This window comes from Glycine max, chromosome 15 (assembly GCF_000004515.6).
Source record: "Glycine max cultivar Williams 82 chromosome 15, Glycine_max_v4.0, whole genome shotgun sequence".
NCBI lineage: Eukaryota > Viridiplantae > Streptophyta > Magnoliopsida > Fabales > Fabaceae > Glycine > Glycine max.
Window position 1 is genome coordinate 12450901 of NC_038251.2, and position 16839 is coordinate 12467739.

A 16839-nucleotide genomic window follows, 5' to 3' on the forward strand; every position below is an offset into this window, starting at 1 on the left:
ATATATTTTCCCTCTAAGATTAATATGTTAGATGCTAATAGTATGAGTATGACCCTTGTAATGGTAGCATGATGTTCCTTAATATTTTTTTGTTTCTCATTTTTTAAGTTGTTACTCTTTCACACATCCCCTAAGGGGTATAGGACTTCACGATCAGCCCAACATATTTTTTAAGGCCTAAAGTGATTTTAAGGGAGGGCTTTCTAAAACTATAACTTTTTTTAACGAAAAAACTAATATCAACATTTTATTAAAGTGATTATATATATATATATATATATATATATATAGAAATGATGTATTAAGAGACAACATATTTAATCGAAATTAATGACTAATTGATTAAATGAGAACGAGTGTAAAAAATATTAGGGGCCTTACAGAAAACAAAAGTGATTTTTCCTCCAACAAGGTTCAAACCCTTTTCAGTTTTCACCTAGGAAAAAGTATACAACTTATTCACCACTATACATGTTTGGAAAAAAAAAAAAAAGACAACTAATTAGTCACCACTATATCTTCGAGCATGTTTGGATACGTGATAGAACCATAATGGAAGGCCAAAATTGTGGTGAAAGACTAAAAAATCAGAAGCAATTCTGAGTTACTTCACAGTCACCATGGTTTTGATCATGGTTATGATCCACCACACCACCACTCCAAACACGCACTAGTTATATACAAAAGTAACTTTATTATTAGGGGGCTCCAAACAAGGGTTAGGACCTCCTGGATGTTGCTTCCCGCATTCTCACTGTTATTTCCTGTTATGCCCTATTGTATTCCGGAAAGCCAAAAAATAATAGTGGAAGTGCAATTTTAGCCGACCATCCTCATGCTTTGGTTGACCCTGTAGGACTTTGGGCTGATCCTGTAGGACTTTGGGCCAGCCCTGTAGGAATTTGGGCATTCATAGGGCCTAGAGAGTAGGGTATCCCAGCATCAACAATCCAACCATCACGTGCAGTTGAATTAGCAAGTTCATAAAACTTCCCAGGATATATAATAATTATTTGCTTCAGTAGAGGCTATGACCTTAACACCTGACCATTTAACTCTTTTTTGTGGTGTCAGCACCAGGGCTCTTGTTGTTATACTCATAAAATGTATATGTTTCCTTGTTTGTATTTCCCGTTCATGCCTCGTACCCATCTGGTAAAAAGACATTTTCAATCTGAGAGTCCATGATCACCACCTTAGAGTATGACATCCATGGCCTTCCAAGGAATTCTACCTTAGGTTCTGCAGTAGCCAATTCGGGTTCTCCTGTGAAGTGGCAGCTTTGAAACACAAGGGCACTAGGGCTATCAGCTTTGTTTCTGCCACCTGCTGTCGCCATGCATCGTGCACCCTTTAAGGGGTTTCTCACAATTAGTTTGCAGTTTTGGAACACTCCAAAGGCGTCTCCAAAGATAAAGTCAATGGTGCCACTGAGTCAATGGTGCCACTGATGCTGCAATCACGGTAGAATTGGCGTTGAGATTGTGCAAAAAGGGTGTCTTGGAAACCGTCCATTTGGCAATTGTAGAACACAGCTTGGTTTGCTCTTACTAAAAGTGCCACTGCTTGTTTTTTCGCGGACCCTGCTGTGTTTTCAAATCCAATATCCTTGGCCATGAAGTTGGCACCATTAACAGCTGTCAATTAATGAGACTTACAATAAGTTAGGTAATCAAATATTAATGCCATATATACCTCATGTGTGAAGAAGGGTGAAAATTGAAATTATACAATGTATGGATATAGTTATGGATGAAGAGTCATGCATGACACTCTTTTTGCTTTAGATTTAATTTTCATTCGTTACTCATAGGAGACAGTAGAATGAGTAGATCAAACTGGGCCAAATATTTGATGAAAGATAACTTGATTTTGACACACTTGATGAAAGACTTATAGGAGACACATAAGATAGATTGTATGAGGGAAGGGAGAAGCCTATGATGAAAGACACTTTCAATAAATATCTAGTTTTGACATAGAGGCCAAAAGCAATGAGAACCTTATTTTAACAATACCACATGATGACCCAACAAATTTAATTGATATTGTTAAAATCTTGAACCAAATAAGCTAAAATATCTTACCAATTAAAGAAGATTTGTAAATATATATGCTCAACCTTAATTAGAATGGAACACACATATTTTGGTAAACTAAATTTTGTCACATAAAACTAATCATTATAATATTAAATCCCTCTTATATCGGGTGGAATCTAAGTAAGCCCTAATTCATCATTTTCTTCATCAACCAAAACAAAGTGACCACTTTCTTCAGGTTGGGTTGATGCCCCATTTATATGATCTTGTTATCTACTAAAATAACATCAGTCAAATCAAACAATGTTGTCCAGTTTGCAAAAACTAAAATAAAAAAGCCAGTCAAAACACATTATTACTTCCTATTTTATGTCACAAAAAATGTTTGTTGGTTTTGTCTAGTTCCAACATTCCAAAAAAGTTCAACTATCAGACAGACAAGACACTCAATTGGTTTCATATCTCTAACATGCATATATACAACTTAGGGCTTGAAGCTAGGACAATGCATACATGCCAACTTTGTGTTGAAAACCAATTTTTTGTTTACAAGAATGGAAGCGAAGAGGATCAAACTACTAACCACTTGGTCATAAAGGCCATAATAACATTTCAAGGATGAGCTCTCCCTATTAAAGCTAAAACTTTTAGGTGAAGGTATATGATTGGTTTCATATTTCTTTCAGAATAAACGGCTCTAAGCTCTATCAACAGGATTATTTACAATCACCTTCCTTCTCATGAAATGATAATTACATGGGAAAAAATTAGAATATGCAACTAGAAAATAGAATGAGTAAGTATTGTAAACAAAGCAAAGATTCTGATACAAATGTTAATATAGTATAGTAAAAACTGAACTTATACTTACACACTCTTTGGTTGGCGTCTTGGGAGGAAAATGGATAGGAAGGGAAGTGAGGAGGCTAAAGCCATCTTCTCCGATATTGGAGAATTTTATTTTTCCTCCTATCATTTTCCCACCTTTGAACCAAATTAACATATGGTTGAAGTTCACACTCCTACATTTTATCATGACAGTTTTGACAAAGGTGATCTACTTCTTGACCTTGAGTTTAACAAGAAAAAACAAAATATCAAAAGACTAATTTGTTTCATACACATTGATTATCTCTTTAAAACAAACTATATATGGTACTTGACAGTCTTCATGTATGAAATATTGACCCCTGACCATTGCTTGTGTTTATAGTTTATATATATTGCATATTATAAATGACAAGTTCACTCGTATTTACCATAGGTGGTGTATTAATTGTGTTTTTTTTATATACTTTTTTTACTGTATATAGAGGTTTTATATTTATCCTACTCCCAAATTTATTTAATATTATGATTCACGATTTGATCTGAAACAAATATGAATAATAAATAAATTTTCCAAATGAAAAACTGAATACATCTGTCAAACTTTGATTTATATTTTTATTGATTGTTTCCAACCAAAAATTTGACCGGAATCAGTTTATTGTTGCAGTACAAGCAAAGTCACCTATAGTGACAAGAAAAAGTGCCACTATAGGCCTAATGTAGGTATAAATCCATTTGACATATACCCACAACAATTTTAACGTGGATTTTGAATGGTATTTAACCACATATCGTATGTGTTATTATAACCTATTCCTACACTTTGTAACAAATGTGAGAATAAATTTATTAACATATGACAACATGTATTTTGTATCACTATAACTTATACCTAAATTATGAATAATAGTTTTAATCCATTTAATATTATATAAAATAAAATAAAATAATCAAATAAATTAAAAAGAACAACAACATAAATAATTAAATTTATATGCTTGCATAGTTAAAAAGAACAAAATTAGAAATAATAAAATTTAATTACAGTGACATATAATTAAACCAAGGGAAATAGTTACAGAAAAAGCACTGACTAAATGGACCTAAGAAAATATTGGTCATGATCATCTTGCATCTAGCGGTGAACAACAACATTAGTTACCTGAAATAATAATAAAAGAAAATCACTTAGTTGAAATATTAAAAAATTATTTCATTAAAAATTATTCTTTTTTTTTTAAATTCTCTCTTAATTGTTTAAGAATCGTATCAAGCCTAAAAGGAATATTGTCAAGCCTTTACAAAATAAACTCTAAGATGCAAATAATAATTAAAAAAAAAAAACTCTAGTCAGCCATGCCATGCATACATCAATTAATAACTAAACAAATACATAATCATAAATGAATAAGCTACGTAAAACAAGGAAAAAATATACAACATAAAAAAACATTTACATAACTTAATTGTTTCCAATAGGAAGTTCCAGGAAAATGTAATGGATAGAAATTGTAGCATTTTCCAAGGAGCAACACAACTCTCTAACATTAAGCAATGAGGGAGGGACATTTTATGTTGAAAACTAATAAGACAAAAATCACCAAACCTCTGTCACAAGAATATTAGGCACATCAAACCTTTGAAATGTACTTTACCATCTAACCTAGGATTATTTCTAGAGTGGATCATCTTTATAGGTGGTCTGATATGCACTGACGCCTCCTCCACCTCTTATACTTATGCTTCATTTGCTTTCAAATTTAACACATTGTTAAATTATAAGTGTGAAATAACAAGTAAAAGTGAAAAAAGTTGAATATCATTCTAGCAACCTTGAACATCGATTTTAAATGCTAAAAAAGCTTGTGTGGCTTTGATATGTAGCTCATTGCCTCGATCCGCAACTTGCTGCTCAAATCTGGTGTCATCACGATCGATCCCCAAAGTTCCAGCTACATTTCGCTTAGATTTGCAACGTTAGATCTGCAGGCTTCCATTTCAGATACGCAGAAACAGGTCCCACCCCAATAGCGCGCTTGAATCCGATTTGCGGGAACAGTTTCGTTTTACGGCAATTAGATCAAGCAAGTTTCCATATTTTTTTTACTCAGAAGTTTTGTTTAAGCCCTGTTTTGAAAATATGGGGTTTGGTAATTTATTTTTACAACTACGAATTTTCATTAGCAATGAAGCATACTTCGTTGTTGCTGGAGGAACAATTTGGATCGGTTTTTAACTATGCATAATATATAAGCATATTGTATTTCAATTTAGCTATCATTGAATGTCTGGATTGTCGTTGAAAATGCCAATTTTCTGTTTATTGTTTAAATGAAATTATTAAGATGTTTAAGACTGCTTCAATCTTACTGGAGTTGATCAAAAGCACCAACAAAGAAATGAGTTTTTACCGGCGGAAGGATTTTTGAGACAATGGGACTGGGGTGGAGAGTGCACTGCCGTTGAGAATCGCCTCCGACGACGAGGAGCAGTGGTCAGCGGCAGGATTACTTAGGGGAGTAATGATCTAATGTAGTAGATGTAAGATATATCTATCAACATTTGAAATTAATTCAAGAGCCCAAATTTATGATCCATAATGAACGATTTATCAAGGTAGTCTACAAAGTAATGACTCTAACCACAAATGCAATACAAGCCTGGGAAAATAAATACTAAATATTAACACTAGTTGTATAAACAATTAATACCTTTGATTTATTACCAATTAATACCAATTATCCCAAAAATAAAATTTCAATTATTCATTAAAAATAAAAAACATATTTAAATTATTATATTTTGACAAAGCTTGTAGACCTAACATTATCTATGATTTATAAGCAAAACACAACTCAACAAATGATAATAATAACTTGCACTATATTATTTTTTTAATTATAGCTCAAATTCAAATGGTTGTGATTTTGTATTTGAAGATACTCTTCACAAAATATATTAAATTGCATATATAAATAATGGTGTTGACAAGAACTAGTAATACATCCCATGACCCCACCCCTTATCTACTTATTCCATATTGACACATATGCATAATTAATATTAAGTTATAAACTTATAAAAAACAAATTTTTATGTTGGTAAAAAAATGTCAATATTAACAATTATCTATCACTAAAAAATAATTAAATTCGACTAAGAAAATTTAAATATTTAAATAAAATCAATAAAAGACTTAAAATATAAAATATTATAAAAAGTATAACATATTTAATTATATATTATAATAATTTATTATCTTAAATATATTTCAAATTTTATTTTTGGTCTTTACTAACTCTTTTGTTAGTTCTTAATAAAATAAAAATTTTGTTTATGATTTTTATTGTTAACATTTATCAATTAAGTGATAATATGTCTACTAAAAATTCAAAAGATGATTCTGGACGATTAAAAAATTATTATTATTTGTTTCAAAATTTAAACTACAGTTTCTAGCTATCTTAAAAATAATGCCATAATCAATCAATGGAAAAAAAAGATACATATCTAGTTTCACTTCTACATCCTCAACACGAAAACAACAAAGAAAGATCCAAATCTGGTTTAAGATCTATCCCAAGAATGACAAATCTTTCACCCTTCCTCTTTCGATCTTCCTCTTTCTCGACCTCTATGTCCTCACTGTCCTCATTGCTCTCGCTATTCCAAATGTGCCATCTTTTACTCTCATTCTCCTCATTTCGCTCTACCCATGCCCAAATCATGAATCTATCATGTAACCCCATTGACCTCACCTTAGCTTTGCTCGTCTTGTCACCGCTCACATTCTTCATCAACAATGACGTACTTGCTATGAAACTCTCCAAGAACCATTACACCCGATCGTGGACATGCTTGTCATAGGGGGACTGTGAGGTGGCTTATTGTTGAGGTCCCAAAGGATGATGATCTTGTCTTTTGGGTTTGGGGGGGGGGGGGGGGGGGGAGATAAATGCCTTGGTTGTTCCGAGATAGATTAGTGCATGGGTAATAGTGAGGGATGGGTTTGGGTGTTAGGGAATCCAAGAGAGCATTGGCATGCTTTTATTGTTTCTTCTTCACCTATGATTATGTTTTGACTTTACTCAATTTTTGGCCATCTTGGTCTCTTCAATGTTTATGTTGGTATGGAGCCTTGTGATTTTCATTCAAAGATTGTATTTTTGCACTTGTCTTAATTTTTGTTTCAATTTGTATATTTTTTCGAGCTTAAATTTGTATATTTGGTTGTGGATATTTGACCAATGTTTGTATTGGGATCTTGGATGGAGATTTCATGCTTGTATTGAACAATGTTGGATTAGAAGGAGAACATGAAATCGATGCATCTCTCTCTCTCTTGCTTTAATTGACTATGACAATTTTAAATCGCAAAAAAATTGTCATTTAAAATTTTAAATGAATAATAATGATTAAAAATTATGAGAAATTGTCTTTTGAATTTTTAACGAATGCATCATCATTTAACAGAACAAGGATTGAAAATAAATATTTTGTTTTATTAGGAACCAACAAAAAAAAGTTTAATAAAGACGAAAATAAAAAATCAATCAATTATATATTGAAGATAAAAATATATTAAAGTCAAATTTATATGTAAAAATCATTACTATATGAAATTGTTTGTAAGAATTTGTAACAAGGTGATTTCATTTACTACAAAAATATTAAATAAAAAAATCTTTTCTCTCATCCTAAAATAAAATAGGAGAAAACTCTAATATATATATATATATATATATATATATATATATATATATATATATATATTTAATATTCCTAAATAAGAAAATACATTTCATGAGTATGCTTAAGACTGATATGAAAAAAATATTATTATAACCCTTGTGTAAGTGGGGTAACATGATGCTCCATACATTTTTCTCTCTCTCTAATTTGTCACCCTTTCAAATTCCCTTGAGGGCTATGGAATTTTGAGATGAGATACACATTATAATAATTTGTGCAATATCTTTTTTTTTTCTTTGTCTCTCTTCACATCATTTATTAAATCTCAAATTTCTCTATCTTTTCTCTTTTTTTCTCCTAGTTGTACAAACTGCTGTCTAATTTTTTGTATAGAAAGTAACATTGATTTTTCTATAATTTTAAGCAGCCATAGAGCCCAGAGAGTAAGGTACCCTAGCATCAACAATCCAAGCATCACGTTCAGTTGATGAATTAATAAGTTCAAAGAACCTCCCAGGATAATAATTAGTTGCTGCAGCAGATGTTATGGTCTTGACACCTGACCATTTAACTCTTAGTGAAGTGTCAGCACTAGGGCCCTTGTTATCATACTCGTAATATGTTCATGTCTCATTGAATTGACTTCCCATCCATGGCATGTACCCTTGGTAAAAAGATGTTGTTAATTTGAGAGTCCATGATCACCACCTTACGTATGTCTTCCATGGCCTTCCAAGGCATGCTATCTTGGGTTGTAGTTGAGTCAATTGGGGTTCCCCTGAGAAGTGGCAGCTTTGGAACACAAGGGCACTAGGGCTTTCAGCTTTGGATCTGCCACCAGCTGTCACCATGCATTGTTGATTAGGTAAGGGTTTTCTCACAATTAGTTTGCAGTTTTGGAACATTCCAAAGGCATCTTTAAAGACAAAGTCAATGGTGCCAGTGATGGTGCAATCATGGTAGAATTGACGTTGAGATTGGGTATAAGGGGTGTCTTGGAACACGTCCATTTGACAATTATAAAACATTGCTTGGTCTGCTGTTACTCGAAGTGCCACTGCTTGGTGTTTCTCAGCCCCCGCTGTGTTTTCAAATCCAACATCCTTGGCCATGAAGTTGGCAGCATTAACAGCTGTTAATTAATGACTTACAATGAGTTAGGTAACCAAATATTAGTATCACACCTCATATATAAAGGAGTGCAAAAATGAATTATACACTATTATGAAGATAGTACTCTTTTTGAGTTACCTTTTATCTACATTCGTGTTACTCACTACTACAAAACAGCTTTATTACGACACTGCATCAAGGACGTCCTAGAAAAATCGTCATCTTCAAAAACACTGTAGTATTTTTGTAAATAATCATAATTTTTCAAAGACAACTATTATAAAACCGTTTTTAAAATATCTTTTCAAAGGTGATTTTTGCCAAAATCGTCTTTAAAATAAGATATTCAAAGTCAGTCTTTATAAAGGGACTGTCATAGACATTTTTTTCCTCGCGCCTGTTCCTCTTCACATCGCACCCCTTCCTCTCCTCTGGAGTTTACATACCTAGCTAGGTAGCTCCACTTAAACCCGAGGCTAGCCAGAGAACTAGTTGCAATGGTCCGCAACAGGTTCTTCCTCATTCCCTTTCTTTTTCTCAAACCCTAACCTTTTCAATTTCTTCCCCTTCATCGTCCAAAACGCAAACCCTAGTACCTCATTTCATGAATCGCTTGAACCCTAGTGTGTCGTTTCGTGAACCACTGTAGCTTCTTCTTCATTATCCTCACGTGCAGAGGAAGTTTGAGAAGGGCTTGAAGCACTAGCTTGGAGTCTTTCTCCAACGAAAAGTTCGCAAAGAAGATTGTAGATCTTGCACTCAAGTTTCAGCTCTCTGAAGAAAAAAAATTAATTGATGTGCTACGATGTTGTAGATACGATGCCTATGGTGGAGATCCCACTAGCGTCAAGGTTTCTTTCAACTCTCTGTGTATATGTTATTGTTCTTTAATTCAAATTACCTTATTTATTTATTTATTTATTCTAAGCAGCACATTGAAGTTGGTGTTCCCAGTCTAAAAGCAAATGAGGTTTTACTCATATTGGAAGCAATTAGCATAAACCCCATTGATTCCAAAAGGGTTTTCTTCATCCCTTATTTTTGATTGCGGAATTGTATACTGATGTTTCTTTGTTTTTCTAGCTTCCATATGTTTGAGAAGGCCCATAAAATGGATCAAACATCAAGTGGGCGTGGTGTTCGTTAGTTCAAGAGTTACCTATTGCACAAACAGGAAAAGGTACACTGGCTTTTATTTTCTTACAGTTCTTATAGTTTTTGAATGTTTTGTTTTGTTATCTCTGGTGTAAGCATAATGGTGAATATTATTCTCTAATAGGTTTTTTTCATTGGTTAGCCATAGCAGATTCTCGCTTGATTATCATATATTGGATACAGAAGCACCAAAGCAATGTGATTGAAGGTGAGTTTATGCCCAATTTGACCTTTTATGTGTATCCATTTACCTTATTTTCTCGTTTGCCTTAATGACTGTACTGTGAATGATAGGTTAAGGAACTAGCCCTATTAGTAATTTTCTATCCAATGAAAATGGGAATTTTCTATCCTTCTATGGTGAGGTGGAAGGTAATGGAATATGACTTACTTAGTCACTACACCTATTAATAATTTGCATGTTATGTATTCATTCATATGTCAATCTCCTTCTACTTGAATATTTTCAGCCAAACATCGATTGCTTTTGGTTCAGTGGTTAACTAGTCTTGTCCCCTCATTGAACCTTCTAATAAATGTCACAGATGGTGAATTAAGAGCGTGCTTGAGCAATGGTACAGTTTTGTTCTAGATAGTGAACAAGCTACGACATGGTACCGTGAATTTGGTAACTCTTTAACCTTTTACTAACTCTAACTGTAATTGGAAACTTGATTTGAGATATACCTTTTAGTCTGGATTCTCTTATGTAGGTTAGTGAACCTAATAATTTTCTGCCATCACAATTAGAAAATGTTAAATCATTTTTGAAAGCTTTGAACGGAATTGGATTGTCCTGGTTTGAAATATCTGACTTAGAGAAGGTATAAGATGCCTAACTTTGTAATCAATCAGGCATTATTATTATTGTTGAGTTTAAGAAAACTTATTTGTAACTTGAATTTCCTAAGAAACAAAATTTGTAAAATTCTAGCTTGTACTATTAAAAAGCTATTATAAAAAGTGTTGGTACTACTCTCTAATCAAAATTGGCATTTCATAGCAGTAGTTACTAGTTACTAAGAAGAAATACTGATGTTAACTAGAGAATAATGTCAAAAGAACTTGAGACATCATATCTTTGTCCTAAAGTTAAATCTTAACTTTTGTATGGAAGACCTTTTCCCTAAAAATTCATGTTAAATACTATTTATCTATATTGTTTGCCTATCATCATTTTCCAAATAGATGATGTTCTTGTCTTTAAGTGATTAGTTTTAGTCATTTGTATATTCTACAGAACCATCAGCTTCATTAATACACCATGTTGGTCATAAATTTCATGAGGATTTTCAACTGAAACCTGGGTATTCTATGCTGAAACTTTTATCACTCAGATACTTGACATAGAACTCTATTTCTAATTGGAAAGTAGCACTAAAAACATTTAAGTTTTATCCTTGGAGAAATTAATTTCATGTTATATGTATTATGAAATATTTGGCCCTTCAATACAGGCTGAAGATGCTAAAGCAGAACTCACACAGAAGGCCCAAGAATATGAGAATCAATTGAAATCATTAAGAAATAAGGTAATGGTTTCTTTGCAGCGACGTAGCATGAGTTTGAAGAAACCTTAGTCTTCTCTAGTCAACATTTTCTATTTGCTCTAGTCTGAACACAAGCTGACAATCTATCTTGCATATATTTAATATCTAATTGACTTGTCTGCATATTCACTCATAATCTCTCTAATAAGTAAGTTGACCTCTCATTTATCTCTTTCTGTGGGCATCTCTCTTTAACTCTGTAAACATTATTATATATAATATCCATAATATTTCTAAAAAAAAATAGTATGATATATGTTAAACAAAACAAGGTTGACTTGTTTGCAACAAAATAGCAAGAATTTTATAAATTTATAGATACACACATAGAGACAATTGGTGTGAAGCAGTACTAATCAACATCAAGAAGAAAATAGCATAAGATTCATTAACTTATTGAGTCGAGTACAGCTTGCATCACTTCTTTAGTAAAGTGTATATATTCACGGAAGAAGATAAAATAATATATATATATATATATATATATGAAATTAGCCTTAGGAATTCGGATCAATTGGATCTTGAGATTCTGCATATAATGCTTTCCATTTTATGTTCTGCTGCTCCACTGAAGGAATCCTAGAAACCTGTGGTATAGTCCCGATACAGTAAATGACATTTTGAGATGAGAAGCAGAGAGAGAGAGAAAATAAATAAAGGGTGTTAGAAAATGAAAAAGGCTTCCATTTCTTTTAATTCATTACTTTATACATATTTGTACCAGAAGTTGTGTGTGACATAGTGCTAGTGCATCGTCCTGCCTTTGCTCTTTACCATGTTTGCCATAATGAAATGACCATTATCTTCTTTCTTTTTATTAGATTATGGATAACTTTTGTTAGAAGTAATGCTATTTGAATTAAATAAGATTATTATTTGTTATAAAAAAATTTCTTTAAACACAATTACATATTTCAAAACTCAAACTTCATACTACTAATTAAATAAAAATAATCTCAAATCATCTTACCTATATATTTTCGATAGTAAATGACCATTATACTAAAAGTTTAGGATAAATAAATTAATTTTAAATTATACTAAAAGTTTTATTTTATTTTATTATTTATTAATAAATTAAAGTGGTTCTTGGTTTGTTTTTCAAAATTCTAACTTAATACATTCTTAGTGTGTGCATAAAAGTTATAAGTTACCTAGGGTAGAAGTTAGGTTATTCAAATCTTAGAAGTTGGAAAGGGAAGAGTTTAGCATTTTTCATTACCTAGAATCATAGACTCCCGTACACTATTTTTGAACTCGCTGAATTAATTTTCCATATGCGTTTGACTAAATTCAGCTTGTGGGACCCGCCTGTAGCAAATGGAGATGTTAAGTGTGGAAGGATTAGTTTGTTTTTGTCAAATGGATCAGCATGCTCACCACTCAAAATGTTCTTTTGAAGAAAATTGTTTTGGACAAATGGTGCCAAATGGAGTTTTTCTCTTTTACCATTGTTGGATCGTGAAGAGAACTGAAAATATTTTAATAAGAAATATGTAGATAATATATTTCCATGAAATTTAAAAAACTCATCTAGAATGTCAATATTAGACATAATATATATCTAATATCAAGCCAGGTACAGAACTATAATGTATGTTTAAATTGATTTGATCATATAACCAACTTTAATTTGAACCTTTGCCATTTCCACTTCATCAGCATTTAGTTTAAAAACTTTAATACAATATACTTTGTGTTCAGCCTTATTGACCATAAAATGCAAATCCAAGTAAGCTTCAAAATCTAGTAACAACAGTAACAAAGCCAATTAACATCATATGCTATAGTTACAAAGTTAAAATCTTGTGCCGCATTGTTAATGATAACAAGGGCATTCCTGTGTTGGTGCATAAAAAATCCAATACTTAATTTGGTTAAAATACACTTTTAGTTGTTTATGTTTTTTATCATATTTAATTTGATCTTTTATCTTTAAAAAAATTAATTTAATCATTTATGTTTTTAAAATTAGTTAAAATGATCTTGCTAAAACAATGATCATTTTTAAATTTAGGACATAATTTTGAATTTTTTTTTACTTATTTAATGTATAGCACTTTAGTTAATGGATGAATGCTTGTTATACTTGGTGCTACCTCACTGGTTCTATATAATTGTGTAGGTGATGGAATCGTGGCTTGCTTATGCACCCGTGAAGAATAATGCTGAGGATGCTGTTAAGGTACAACATAAATTCTAATGTATTAATTTACACATCGAGAAACAAAGTTGATAAAAAGAAATAGAGGGAGTATGACTTTTTAGCCCTTGATTTCATATTGAAGTGTAAGAACTATGCAGTACTTAATTGAAGTAGATTGGTAAGGTATGACCAAGAAGATTGGATGTAATTGGGAAATTTGGATTTGAAATGCTATTTTGATGGTAGTGGTTTTGAATGATGGTATTTTATTTCACTAAATTTTTTTTCAAGAGAGGAATTATCTCTTAAACATTTTCTTAATATTACTGAAAGTGCCAAAAGAAAATTTATACATAGTGCAACTTCTGGAGAAATGGCCATCTATTGTGCAAATAGCATTATTCTCAAAAAAGTTAATGTAGTGCTTTTACCCTCAAGTCTTGGATTTTGTATATGATTTTATTGCAATTTCTATAGGAAATAGATTTTGAAAATATTGACTTGTTATTTTTAGGTACTGTTAAAGTATTATTGGTCATAGAATTAAATTTCTTTTAAAACACTATAAATTAGGAAAGTTCTATAAGATTGTTTACTTGCCAATGACACTCTAATATGTATATAAGATGACTTTTTCAAAAAATAATCTTAAAATTCTCATTTCATTTTTTTAAATCATTCTAAGATGGTTCTTTAAAAAATCGTCTTAGAATTTTTTATATATTTTATTTTTTTTAAAAAAAAATCATTCTAAGACGGTTCTTTGAAAAACCATCTTAAAATCCTTTATATATATTTTTTTATTTTAAAAAAAGTCATTCTAAGATGATTCTCTGAAAAATCATTTTAAGACGGATTTTAACTAAGAACCTTCTTAGAATGATATTTTTTCAAAAATTGGTTGTTTATTAAACTGTTGTAAAAAGTGTAGACTTTTTATGATGTCTTCTACAACGACGATTAATAATTGATGTTGAATACACAATTTAACCGACGTAAAAAACTTTTTTTTACAATAATGACTATTGGAAAACTCACTATATGAGACATGATTGAAATGAAAAAAGAGATAAAGAAACATCAGAGGAGTATTAAAATGTGTGTGAAAAAACATATCAATATATTCTGACAGATAGAATTTCAAATTTCAAATTTTAGTTTTTATATTTTTTCAATTTATTTTTAGTCTTTTGTATATTTTATTGTTTTTAATTATTTTTTGGAAGGACTAAAAATAGACAAAAGAATAAAAAATATTCTCACAGAAACTAATTATGAGTAATAAAAAACTAAAAATAAATAAAATATCTTATACAAACTAAAACTCAAAAATCTGAAATTCTACCAGCACAATAAACTTATTTAACCCAAGAATATATCATACTATATACGTAAAATGGCTTTTGCGATACTTACCAAAGGTAGCAGTGTTGTAAGTATGGATACCATCTTTGTAATTTAAACTACCGGTGAATCTCGTCTTTGTACATAGGACCATCTCCAATAACTGTGACATGGGTCATGTCCTTGCCCACAATCACATTTTTAGGGGGAACAGTCTTAAGAGCATCACTGAGTGTTGCAAATTGGCTAGTCGCATCTTGTGTCACAATTGCATTAGGTTTAATACCTCCAAGCCCTAGAAGACGCCTTTGCCCTTCATTCACCCAGGAAGAGTAATCATCTACAAGTGTTTCTTCCTCAGAGAGAAGCCTCCTCCTACTATATATAAACATATTCAGTCAATTGAATTGCAAATCATGTCTACGTTGTTCCTTTGAGCATTGTGGAGATGATGGTCATCATTTTCTTCTTCTCCTTTATCTCCACAGTTTAAAGTAACACCCACCGCGGCCACCATCGCCACAAGAAGGATTGAAGAGATGCCAAGAACGGCAAACCTTCTCTGTTGTTCTTTACCATCGTTATAATCACCCATATCCTATATGAACATGCAATTCTAGACTATAATTTTCCTTAACAAGATGAAAAAGAATAAGAAATAGTGTTTTGTTTACCTTTTGTTTCCCTTCTGGGTAGCTTTTTCAAAGTTATTCTTTCTAATTTATGACTTCGATTTTAATTATACTTGCTCTAAATTCTTGGCAAAATCACTCCATTTGTTAAATGGAAGGTGGGAATCCCTTATGAAACGGAGGGTACTTGTAATGTATGTTCAATAAATCCAGACATGCCACCTAATTCCTAAACTTGGTGCACAACATCAATTAAAATATGCTAGTTGCTGTTTAAATTTGGCATGTTGTTGTTAAGAAAATGATTTTTAAAAAAGCTATGGTTTAGAGGATCTCCTTAACCAAGAACTTAAGAGCTAATATCAGTTTCTGACGTGTATGCTTGCATGGCCTTTGAAGTTTTTATTTTCTTTTTACAAGAGAAAACAAGTTTGTTGCTGTTATGGTATACAGTTATATCAACCATGTTTTTTTTTTAATTCTAATTTTCACATCTAATATTTCTTTTATCTCACTTTCTTTGTGATAAGTATATATTGTAATATTTTTAAACAATAAAGAAAATAATGTAATGTGTAAAGAGTGACAATGCAATATTTTTTTTAAACTATTAAAGAAGGTTAGTGCAAGGATAAAAAAAGAACAAATATTGGGAGGAATTTGACTAAACTTGAAATGTCAATATACATGACTCTATCTATCACTCTCTTTCCCCAGAGCGTGAGATAAACTTTTTATAATGTTATCATTTCTTACAGAGAAAATGATCAATACAATTCATTTCCTTTCCATGTACACAAAATTAATAACACATCTCAAAATGCATTTTTTAAGGCTTAAACTCTTTTTTTCCCCTTGTAATTTAACGTTTTTTTTACTTTTCGTTCTTGTATATTTTTCTTTTAATCTTTGTAAATTATAATTATTATTTTTTCTTATATTAAAGTGGTTTAGATAACATTTTGAATAATAAAAAATGCATGTGGTTTAATCTTAGAGAGAGATAAAACTACACTAATATAACTTTGACAATCATTACAATATTCTATAATTTTTTCTGGATAATATTTTTTTAAAACTCATCGTTAGATTTAAAGTTGATTCACATAGATCACATATGTAAAATTTTATATTAATCCAAAATTATTTATTACTTTTTTCATTTAAATTAAAATCAATGTAATATAATCATTTTAAAATATATTAAAATATAAATCATTTAATTATTTTTTTTTGTTAATTATTCAATTTTAACAAAATTTGGTACTGACGATTTCGGTAATATATAAATATAATTCAATAATCAGATTAATAAAAATTATATTCTAAATCAA

The 16839-nt window shown here is 31.0% G+C and overlaps 2 pseudogenes; both read right to left on the reverse strand.

Moving 5' to 3' along the window:
* Positions 1 to 833: 833 nt before the first annotated feature.
* LOC100787117 (pectinesterase/pectinesterase inhibitor-like) lies at positions 834 to 6622 on the reverse strand (annotated as a pseudogene).
* A 1362-nt stretch (positions 6623 to 7984) lies between these two features.
* Positions 7985 to 15265, reverse strand: LOC100787654 (pectinesterase/pectinesterase inhibitor-like; annotated as a pseudogene).
* Positions 15266 to 16839: the final 1574 nt, after the last annotated feature.